Here is a 10,965-nt window from a genome sequence, read left to right on the forward strand (position 1 = left end):
TATTCTACCAAAAATATTTTCTGGGTTTGTTTGTTATTTACCAGGCTAACTGTTGCCTCTTGTTTGCTCAAATTGCACCCTTGCTGCCTGGCAAAGAGGTTTAGTTTGAAGGACAGGACAACAACTATGGTATTAGTCTGGCACTGCATGGTGCAAATAGTTGAGGGCTGTGGGGAGGTCCAAACTGATGTTATATCCTCTGAACGGTATGACCAATCAGACCAACCGAAGCCCACCCCAATTATTCAAACAGGGGAGAAGTGGTGTTGGCACTTTTGACTTTTTGACTGCTCTGTGCCACTCAGCTATGGCACATGTGATGGACCACTATAGGCTACTTATCGTCAACAACCGCAGCTGTCTGTGTGTGTGTGTGTGTGTGTGTGTGTGTGTGTGTGTGTGTGTGTGTGTGTGTGTGTGTGTGTGTGTGTGTGTGTGTGTGTGTGTGTGTGTGTGTGTGTGTGTGTGTGTGTGTGTGTGTGTGTGTGTGTGTGTGTGATCTGCCTTTGGCTAGATGTGCAACTGTGTGCTATATGGTTAAATTATGTGCAATGATGTGTGTAATGTGTTTATTCTGTTTTTATGTATGCTACTGGACACCTTAATTTCCCTTGGGATTAACAAATGATACTGTACTCTACTCTACTGTAAATGTAATGTGCTTGCCGTCGGTCTGTGTCCGACCTCCTGCAGCGCAATGATAGACCAACTTTTTTACGACTAGGTAGGTTCATCCCGTTCACTAGGGTAACTCTTTCTTGTTCAGATTTACACCCCTGCTTCCTGGCGAAGAGTTTTAGTTTGGAAGACAGGGCAACACTACTGTACATGCAGCCTTTACTGTAACTCTTCCTTCTGTCTCTAGAAGTGGTGGGCGCACTGTAGTGGGGATGGGGTTCCTCAGGAATGGCCTTATTTAACATTAGGTGCATTCAACTTTGCACAATGTCTGCATCTACATGCAGACTGCAATGCATTCTGGACTGGCAATGTTGCATGATGGTTAGAAATCTTGTCTGACTTACCATGCTGCGACGAAGACGTGACATGTCATGATGTCAAATTCTCACGTGATCAATGCGATTGCAGACTCCTGCAGTTGCTTAACACGTCCAAATGTACTACTGATGACAAGAAGATGTGATGTGTCACATTGTGCCAAACATTAGCGGGATCAAAGTGATTACAGACAGGCCGTGCGATTCCTGCAGTTGCTTATCTCCGTTGATGTTTGTTGCAAGGGTTGGCACACTGCCTCCGCAGTGACAGACACTTGACTGGTTGACCAAAAGTGAACTGATGTCTGTGTAATCGTGCTGTCCCACACCCCTAAAGCAGTTTGCAATGAACAGTACCCCAACTCTTCCTCCTCACCTACCCCCCTACACCACCTGTGTAATGTGCTATTCAGATCAAACGGGTGAAAGCTCATCGTTTCATGAGGATTTGTGTTCGACTTGACTTGGGTGTTGTTGATAGGAGGTTTGTGATGACAGCGAGTTCTCACTCACGTGGGGTAGACAGCCATCTATTGAAAAAATCGAACCCAAACATGCCTAATCCCATCAAGACCATTCCCACCTCACACAGGATGCTCTGCTTTACACCAGTAATTAGAATTCCACAGCTGTTTCCCCCTCCTGGAGAAAGGATTGAAGGCAGGCCTGCCTCAGATTGGTTAATTAGTTTTGCCTTTTAAAGCCTCACACAAATTGCTTGCGTATAATGGTATAAGTCCGCCTTTGAATATCGCCATTAAGTGTGGCTGCCAGTGAATGGAAATGGGTATGCCAGTTAATCTAAATTAGCTCAGATTTCTCTCACAGCCATTTCTCCCACATGAAATGGTGAATAAGCCACCACCCCAAACCCACAACCCCTCTCAGCCCTCCTCCATGTTTAAAATACACTGTACTGTAGGCCTATAGTACGTAGAGTGAAAGCAGCTACTTTACTTTTAGACTGTACTATACAGCAACACTTTTGGTTGTTTTTTTTTTTTTTCTTGTGTTCATCTGGTTCTCGGAGACATCTCATTCAAAAGAGCATCTGTGGTTCATAATGTTCAATTCTGACTTCAATGTCTAAAAACTCCAGTTACTGTACAACCCCACTGCTAATGAGCACAGCACCATGACCTGTGAATGGGAACAAGACTGATGCATCAGAGTGTATGTACACAGCCTACGTATGTGTGAGCGTTTGTGTGTCTGTGCATAATAGCCTCTGTGCATGTGAATGGGCATATGCAAATGAGCAGTAAACAAAGACTTTTTTCCGCCACACATTTTTCACCAGCTGTTATGTTCACGTGTGCACATGGCACATTAAGTTGACGGGCTTACTGTAAACGCCTGCGCACTAGCCAGGGCACGTTTTTACATTTTAACTCAATAACGACCTAATTAACCTCGCATGTGGGGACTTACTTAGCATGTGGCTAAAAATACCCGCCAATGAATGAAATATGGCCATGGCTGATTTTCTAAATAATGCAGCGTCCTCTGGTTGTTGCTGGAGACTCCATCTAAAAATTATTCCTGATAGTGCTTTCTTAAAGAATGAAGGTGCCATTGCAATATTGGATGCTGAGCGCATACGTTTATGCATCATAAATGGGATGGTGGTTAAGAAAGTCATTTGCAAGGAGAGTAGATAGATAAGGAAGGGAGGCTATAGGGCATAATATACCATCATATCCAGTTAAATATGTGTGCAATGTATATATGGGTCATTCAACATGGCATCTGCTTATATGAAATGAGATACATATTTTTTTTTTTACCCGAGTGCAGCATTAAGACTCAATCCCATTTCTATCCCTTAGCCCCATTTCTTAGCGGTTCGTCTTTGGCGCATTCACATCATGGAAAAAAGTATAGGAAAGAATGAGAAATGGGATTGAGGAACATTAAGTAGCATCCCTATTGCTTTTGTAATTTGTCTCATCTGTTTGGTTAACGCAGCAGTTTCCGGGATTTTATTATTCACTTCATAAAATGCATGGGTTTGTTTCTTCTTGCTGTATTCTGAAGGAAAGGCAAGGCAGCCCAAGGCCATTATTTTTTCTGGAGGATCCATTTCCAAGGCCTTTGTGGGTGTAGTAGTAGTGCCCAGTACCAGCCCAAGAGTGCATTACCAGTCATGTTCTGTGGATCCACACAGTTTGGAAGTTACTCAGAGAGTAGGACCAACTAGAGGGGTGCTAAACTCAACTCTCTAGGGTGATGGATTAGCACTGAAGTGTACAATGTACTTGCTTCTATCTAGTATTGACTAACCGGCACCCTTACCCAGCCCCTCCACCATCCACCATCACTACCACAGCCACTCTTGGGTTGCAATAGCCATGCACGTTAAAGTTCAAAGGCATTTGGCTGAGTAGCGCACTTTCAAAAAACCACCCACAGGGCAGCCCATCTCTTTTCTTCTTCTTCTTCTTCTTCTTCTTCTTCTTCTTCTTCTTCTTCTTCTTCTTCTTCTTCTTCTTCTTCTTCTTCTTCTTCTTCTTCTTCTTCTTCTTCTTCTTCTTCTTCTTCTTCTCTGCTTTACATGTTAAGGTGTGAATGGTCATCTTAATTTCTTAATGGTTAATTTTCAAGAATGGTTAATGGTCATCAAAGGGAAGAAAACAACTTGTGCTTAAGTTTTGTCTTTTACTTGTCTTCAGGGAAGCCGACAGGGGGGACAAAGGGGTCAGTTGTCCCCGGCCCAGCGAGACAGGGGCCCAAAATTAGGTTTTCATTACATTATATATATTGGATGGGGGGCCCTTTCAGATGACTTTGTCCTGGGCCCAGCAAAAGCTGTCAGCGGCCCTGCTTGTCTTAGGTATTTTGAGATGATACTTGTTAATTGAATTTTGCCACATGGTTGCTGCCAACAATAACATATTATGGCGCAGTAACTTCATTCACTTGGAATTACTCATCTCCAAGGCAATTATTTCCTTCATTGGAGTTTTGTCTCATTACTTTGGCTCTGCAAAGGTAAGAGAGAGAGAAGAAAACAACAATGAAAACAAAACAAAAAAACAAAACAGCTCGGCAGAAAACAGTCAAACTCGAGCCAAATGAAGCCGTCAGGAGTCAGGACCGGAAGAATCAAATGAAATTACCAGGGCGCTTAAAGCCCAGACCAGGGGAGACCTATTCATAACCATAAGATAATGGATGATAGTGCCTCAGGGAGTAAATTAGCCAGAAGGTGACTCCCTTATGGCTCCTCACAAGGTCAAGGTGCCCTTGAGCAAGACGCATACTGTAAGCTGCCTCACTTCTACTGTTGATGCCTTTGCATTGCTGCCCCCACCAACTGGTGTCAACGTGTGTGGAAATAAGGTGACTATGAGGGGATTGGAAAAATAATGAAGTGCTCTGAGTACTCTTGCTGAGTACATAAATATGTTAATTTGGTGGGTTAGCCAAATGTCTATTTAGAGGCTAACAGCAACAGCAGACTCTGCCAGCTGGGATAAAGACCAGCTCATCTGCAGTACGGTTTATTTCTTATGAAAACTTCTCAACCATTTTCCACAAAATCCCTAACTGTTGAGCTGAATGTTATGTAATGTGAGTCTCCCACAATCGCAACCACACATTCAGAAAATGGAGCCTTAGGTGAAGCTACTATAGTGGGCATTTGTCATTTGTTGGCAATTTTCCCACTGATTAAGAAGGTTTTTGTACCAGGAGTATTTAAATAGTGAGGTGAAATTATCTGACTGTATACAAAGGCTCTATCATTTATTTCAGTTACTCTATTTTGTCCAGCACCTGTACCACTGATGTGCGCGCATTCTCTACCTTCCTGTATACAAAGGCCCCCATTCAGAGCAAGCTGTCTTCAATAGGGATGTTTACGTAAGCCTCACCTGTTCACTGAGGTGGCTTCAGACAGCAGGTTGAGGACTGTTTGTACTGCCACAACAAGTAAAGTGCATTTCCCAGGAGTGTTTGGACGCTGCTGCCGGGGTCCTCCACGTCACTGTAAAGCGTACAGAGTTGAAAGCACTGTCTTTGACCTGACCTTGTATGCATCAGCGTTTTCTCTTTTCCTTCCCATCTACCCAAACAACTAGACAGAATTTAATACACCCAACTAAGGGTGCCACAAAAGCATTCAGATGTACTGTATTCCTGTGCACCCCTGGCATGGTGTCAGTTCTGCATTTTTAAGGTCGGCTTTCTTTTTGTCACCAAGGTCACTGAAGGAAGTCTGCAGGGCTTTTTTTTCTGCCAATATAAGGGGAAAAACAACAAACTTATCTGGCATGCGTGATTGATTTGCCTCTTTATGCCCACATTCCCATAACTTTGTGAATGAAAACAATGCAAGGAATGTGTCCTCTGGTGGGACACACTGATTGTTTTAAGGCCAGGAGAAAACAAAGCGCAAAAATGCTCACAGTGATGAGGTTGTTCAGTGCCTGCAGTGTTTGCAGAAGTTATTACAAAAGACCTGAAAAATGGTGCATCATGTTTGAAAATCCAGGCAGCTAAATTCTTTAGATAATCTCTCTCTCTCTCTCTCTCTCTCTCTCTCTCTCTCTCTCTCTCTCTCTCTCTCTCTCTCTCTCTCTCTCTCTCTCTCTCTCTCTCTCTCTCTCTCTCTCTCTCCTATTTAGGAGAGGCATGCATTGGAAGTTGATGAGTGGATTTATTTTCAAGCATCCTTAATGACTCTGCCAAATGAGGACATAAACAAACACTTTTTTTAGCAACATCAGCCAGGTTTTTGGATTTTTAACTTTGTGCTGCATGTCTTTTTCCTGAGCTCCTATTCATTAAGTTGTGATGAACTGTTGCACTTTTCAGATTATCTTTAAACAAATGCCCCAGACAGAAGTGAGAGACGTCCAAACTGTTTCATGCTTCATGCAAGGACAAGTATCTTTTGAAAACGACTTTTTGAAGACAAAAAAATATGGCTCTCCCCAAAACAATTTTAATTACTCCACCTCGTCTTAACTACCTGCCTCTCCTTCACAGTTTAAAAAAACGATACACTTATCAATGCTTTTAACTTTAACGATGCAGCTGTTCTTAACTTCATATTTAATCTTACCAGAGATTTGCACTGTTTAAGTCCTGCTGTGCATCTCTTAGTTAGGCCCAATTGGCCTCATCTTTGTCTCGGTTTATGAGTGGTGCCATGTAAATAAAGTTGTGTTATGTGTTAATGTAAGCAGCAGCCGGAGCAGCTGGAATCCAACCCCCTAGATGGCTTCGTAGTGAAAAAAGCAAACTCTGTTATGGCATAATGATTTTGAATGCTATGTTTCTTTTTTTCTTTTTTGGCTTGGCCATTTATCACTACGCTTTCTCCTGGACGCAAAACACTGGACGCATCCCACCACTCACAGATGCAGACACACACCCTCTGTCTCTGTCTATTTTTTGTCATTGTGTGTGTGAAGTGAACTAGAGAGACAGAGATGGAGGCACAGACAGAGACAGAAAGAGAAGCTAGTTTGTGTTCCCTCATGCATCCACAAATTTGTACTACATGAACACACACATAGACAACTATTCACACAATCATTACCCACCCCCCTCACACATGCACACCTTTTGACCTATCGTACTTTATTTCTGTCTCTCACGCTATTTCTGCCATCTCATCTCTTCTCTTCTCTTCTCTTCTCTTCTCTTCTCTTCTCTTCTCTTCTCTTCTCTTCTCTTCTCTTCTCTTCTCTTCTCTTCTCTTCTCTTCTCTTCTCTTCTCTTCTCTTCTCTTCTCTTCTCTTCTCACACAGACACACACAGACACACAAGAACACACACACTCACAGACAGACACACACACACACACACACACACACACACACACACACACACACACACACACACACACACACACACACACACACACACACACACACACACACACACACACACACACACACACACACACACACACCTTTTACTCTATTTTCCGTCACGTCTGTTCTGTCCCTCACGCCATTTCTATTTTACACCCCCCTCCCAACACCCGCACGCACACACACACACACACACACACACACACACACACACACACACACACACACACACACACACACACACACACACACACACACACACACACACACACACAAAGCACAACACGAACATTCTGTGTCTCGATTGCTCTCAGCTCAGTGCACACAAACAGTGCGGTGCGCAGCCAGAGCGGGGCAACGAGCTGAGGACAGCGCTCCTAGTTGTTCACAGAGGAGACACTGTAGAGAGTGGCCTGCCCTCCACCCCATCCCTCGTGCCCAACTGCACCCCCTGACCCCCACCCCCACCCCCTCCCCTTCTGCTGAGGGGTCTGCCTGTTCCAGCAGGGGGTGGCAAGGCCACACTGTCCCCAGACACGCTACACCCACTCCTCCCTCCACCCAAAACACACAGGGAACACACACTCACATACTCACATACTGTACAATGTACGCTCTCTCACACACACACACACACACACACACACACACACACACACACACACACACACACACACACACACACACACACACACACACACACACACACACACACACACACACACACACACACACACTGTAACACCCCCTCTGCTCTGTTCAGGCCTGGCTGAGCTCTGCTCTACTCTGCTCTGCTGGGGCAGCTGTACAGTGGCACGAAGGGGCATGTGATGTGATTCAACAGCAGGGCCCGTCCATGATGGGCTGTGTTGGGCTGTCTGGCCTGGATCAAGGAGCCTGCATACCCCAACCCTTTCCAGGGGAAGGAGGGTGTCGGTCTGAGTCTGGGTCTCAGGTAGGGGCGGATCTAGCCATATTTGGGCCCTAGACGAAATATAAACATGAGCCCCTCAAAAGTCCTTTGTCTCGCATATATCTTTAGTATTTGATCTCATTTCGCATATATCTTCACATAAGTGAAAAAATTAAGATCAGGCCTGTGTGTTTATCGTGAGTGTTGAGGCAGTTGGGGGCCCCCTGAGGGGACTTTGGCAATTGCCTAGTTTTGCCGAATGTAAAGTCTGCCTCTGGTCTCAGGCGGCCCCTTTGATGATCCCCTCATAGCTGGTGTAGTTTCCATATGAGTTACCTGTCGAGCTGAGCTCCCATGCCATTACAACTCACTACAGTAGTGCCCTATAGCAGTGAATCTTGATTCCAAATATTTAATGTCTTATTTTAATATTTTAATATTCATTGTTTCTTATTTTTAACGTTTTCTTTCTCTTTTTCACGTTTTTTACATTTCTATATGTATGAAATGCGCTGTACAAATAAACATGCCTTGCCTTGCCTTTAATCTCACACTGTTGGCCGGGCATGAAGGTTCTCCGAGGTGGGCCTTGAAATCAATTTCTAAAAATCAAAATCATATTCGAATCCTGTGTATGTGTTGTTGTTGACCATTTATTTGAGTTTTATTGTTTATTAGGCCAAAGGTTGGAAACGGTTGGGAACTCCTGACCTGTTAAGGTTTAGCCTTGGGCCTGGTCTATGTTAACCTTTTGAAACCTGACAGAATAACTGTAACATAATGAAATAAAACAGAGGGTTGTTAAGGTTAAAAGTTGTTGTTAAAAGTTAAATGTGCATAGAAGCTGCACCCGATCTTAAAGGTTGTGTTGCACAGATTCTTCTACCAGTTTTGTGCACCCAGTGCTTATCTCGATGAGCCCATCTTGACAGAACAGGCCAAGTGCCCTTTGCAATCACTCTAATCCTCTCATCTGTTCCCCCTTATAGACAAAGGTATGTTTGAAATGCTGGCATGTTGGATATGTATGCGGATTTGGGGCCCTTGGGGTAAGGCGCAGCATTTTAGCGATGACATCCTATGGAAATTACTACTATGGCCTATTGCAATATCCTATGTGTTACTAAACAGGCATTTCCAACTTTGCTGTACATTCGCAGTGGGTACACAAAAATACTTCCACTTCATAAAAAACCAAAGGGCGTTTTGCATAAAGCGTGTCTTTTAAATATAATGTGCACACGGCACTTCAGATGGAAGCGCATAGTATTTACTTATGTAACGCGTTATAAAAAGCACTTGGGGCAATTGTTCAGGCTGGGCTGAGGGCTCGGTAGAGGCCAGTCATCTGAAACAGTGTGCGCTTCCATGAGAAGAATGTGGAATTATTTATTACTTACGCAAGTGCACGGGTAGTCTGAGAGAGAGAGAGAGAGATAGAGAAATAGAGATAGAGAAATAGAGAGAGAGCGCGCAAAGAGAGAGAGAGAGCAGGAAGAGAGAGAAAACACGGTTGGCCTATACTGGAAAATTGAACGCTCACAATATAGAGTGCTGGCTCCTCTCTCTTGTTCCAGTAGACCGAGAGACCCCAGGCCAGCCAACAGGGGGTAGTGGTTTACATAGGGGTCAGTTGTCCCGGGCCCAGGGATAGGGGGAGGCACAGAATTGGGACCCCGTTTCGTTGAATTAATTGAGAGGGGTGTTCAGATGATTTTGTCCCGGGCCCTGACAAAGCTGTCAGTGGCCCTGGACCCGTGCAGGCGCCTTTCTCGTATTACTACAACAAACCCCCTTCAATCGGGCTGATACAAGCCCCCCTTTTTCATTTCACACTCCTGAGAATTTTGACACAAACGCTGTATTGGATATATGACACTCTAATGGTCTTGGTGCCAAGACAATCTATTCGATATGAAAAAAAAATACTGAGAAGAGTGCATGAATGTAGTGGCTTTTTAGCTGCTGTTCTGTATGCACACATAAAGCGATAAAATATTTGAATAATAGGATGCATACTTGATGCATGCGGTACCTTTGCATTAAATATTTTTTTGGCATTCTGCATCGACAAGTTTGTCAAAGAGCTATCTTGAACACGTCTAGTGATTTAATGCAGCGGCTGAAAGAAGCGGGGGAGGGGGGTAGATTCTTAAAAGCTCATTTTTAGGTACTCACTCAATCCATTCAAGTTTATTAAAAAGCAAAGGAGAAAGAGACATACACACACAGACCCACATACACACAAATGCGCACACACATACAGTACATGCATGCTTGCACACATGCACGCACACACAATATTCACGCACACATATTGTACATGTACGTATAGAGAGAGAGAGAGAGAGAGAGAGAGAGAGAGAGAGAGAGAGAGACAGAGAGACAGAGAGACAGAGACAGAGAAGAGAGAACACAAAACGAGTCTCTCAAAAGGCTGTGTGATCCTTTGTGGGGGCAGTAACACATACACAATTACTCCGGCTTTAAAGACACTCTCAGCTGCGGGATCAGAAATAGCCAACATCCGTGGGCTCGGGAAACAGGTCAGTGCGAGGAGCCCACATTGCTTGGCTCTAAAAACCCCCATGAAAAAAATATCAAATAAATAAATAAGAGCTCATCTGTACTCTGCCATGCATGAACATGACCAGAAAGCGCGGGATGAGTCACATATGTATAAAATAATCATGCCAATGTACAGCACGTAGGCTAGCACCAAACCCACCGTGCACATACAGTACAGCAGCAGACCACACATCATGCATGGGGGGTGGCGCAGTTACCTAACAGCTGCAATTCCTCAGTGGTGGGCCATGACAGGATGAGATACCAGTGCCCTGGAGGACTCATGGCAAGGGGGAAAAATTGACTCGGAAACAGCAAATTTAGTACAAATGTGTCAGATGAAATGAACTTAATTTGACCAATTCCAGTGATATTTACTGCAGTGGAGTATTGATTGATTTTTTTTCATCAAAGGAGAGGGAAAAACTTGTGGAGATGTTTACCAAATTATCCCGACTTGCTTATATCCTTTTACATAGCCACTCCACGAGGGGAGAAAAGTCTCATGAGAGTGGCAGCGCATACTAATGTGTATGTGTAATGAAAATTTTAAAAGCATGGTGTATGATTGACACACCATTCAGAGTTACAGGGCTATAGACTATAGCCTCAAGCACTCCACATGAGTGTGGTGTACGTGTCATAATGTGTCTAATTGGTG

Source organism: Engraulis encrasicolus, chromosome 23 (assembly GCF_034702125.1).
Source record: "Engraulis encrasicolus isolate BLACKSEA-1 chromosome 23, IST_EnEncr_1.0, whole genome shotgun sequence".
NCBI lineage: Eukaryota > Metazoa > Chordata > Actinopteri > Clupeiformes > Engraulidae > Engraulis > Engraulis encrasicolus.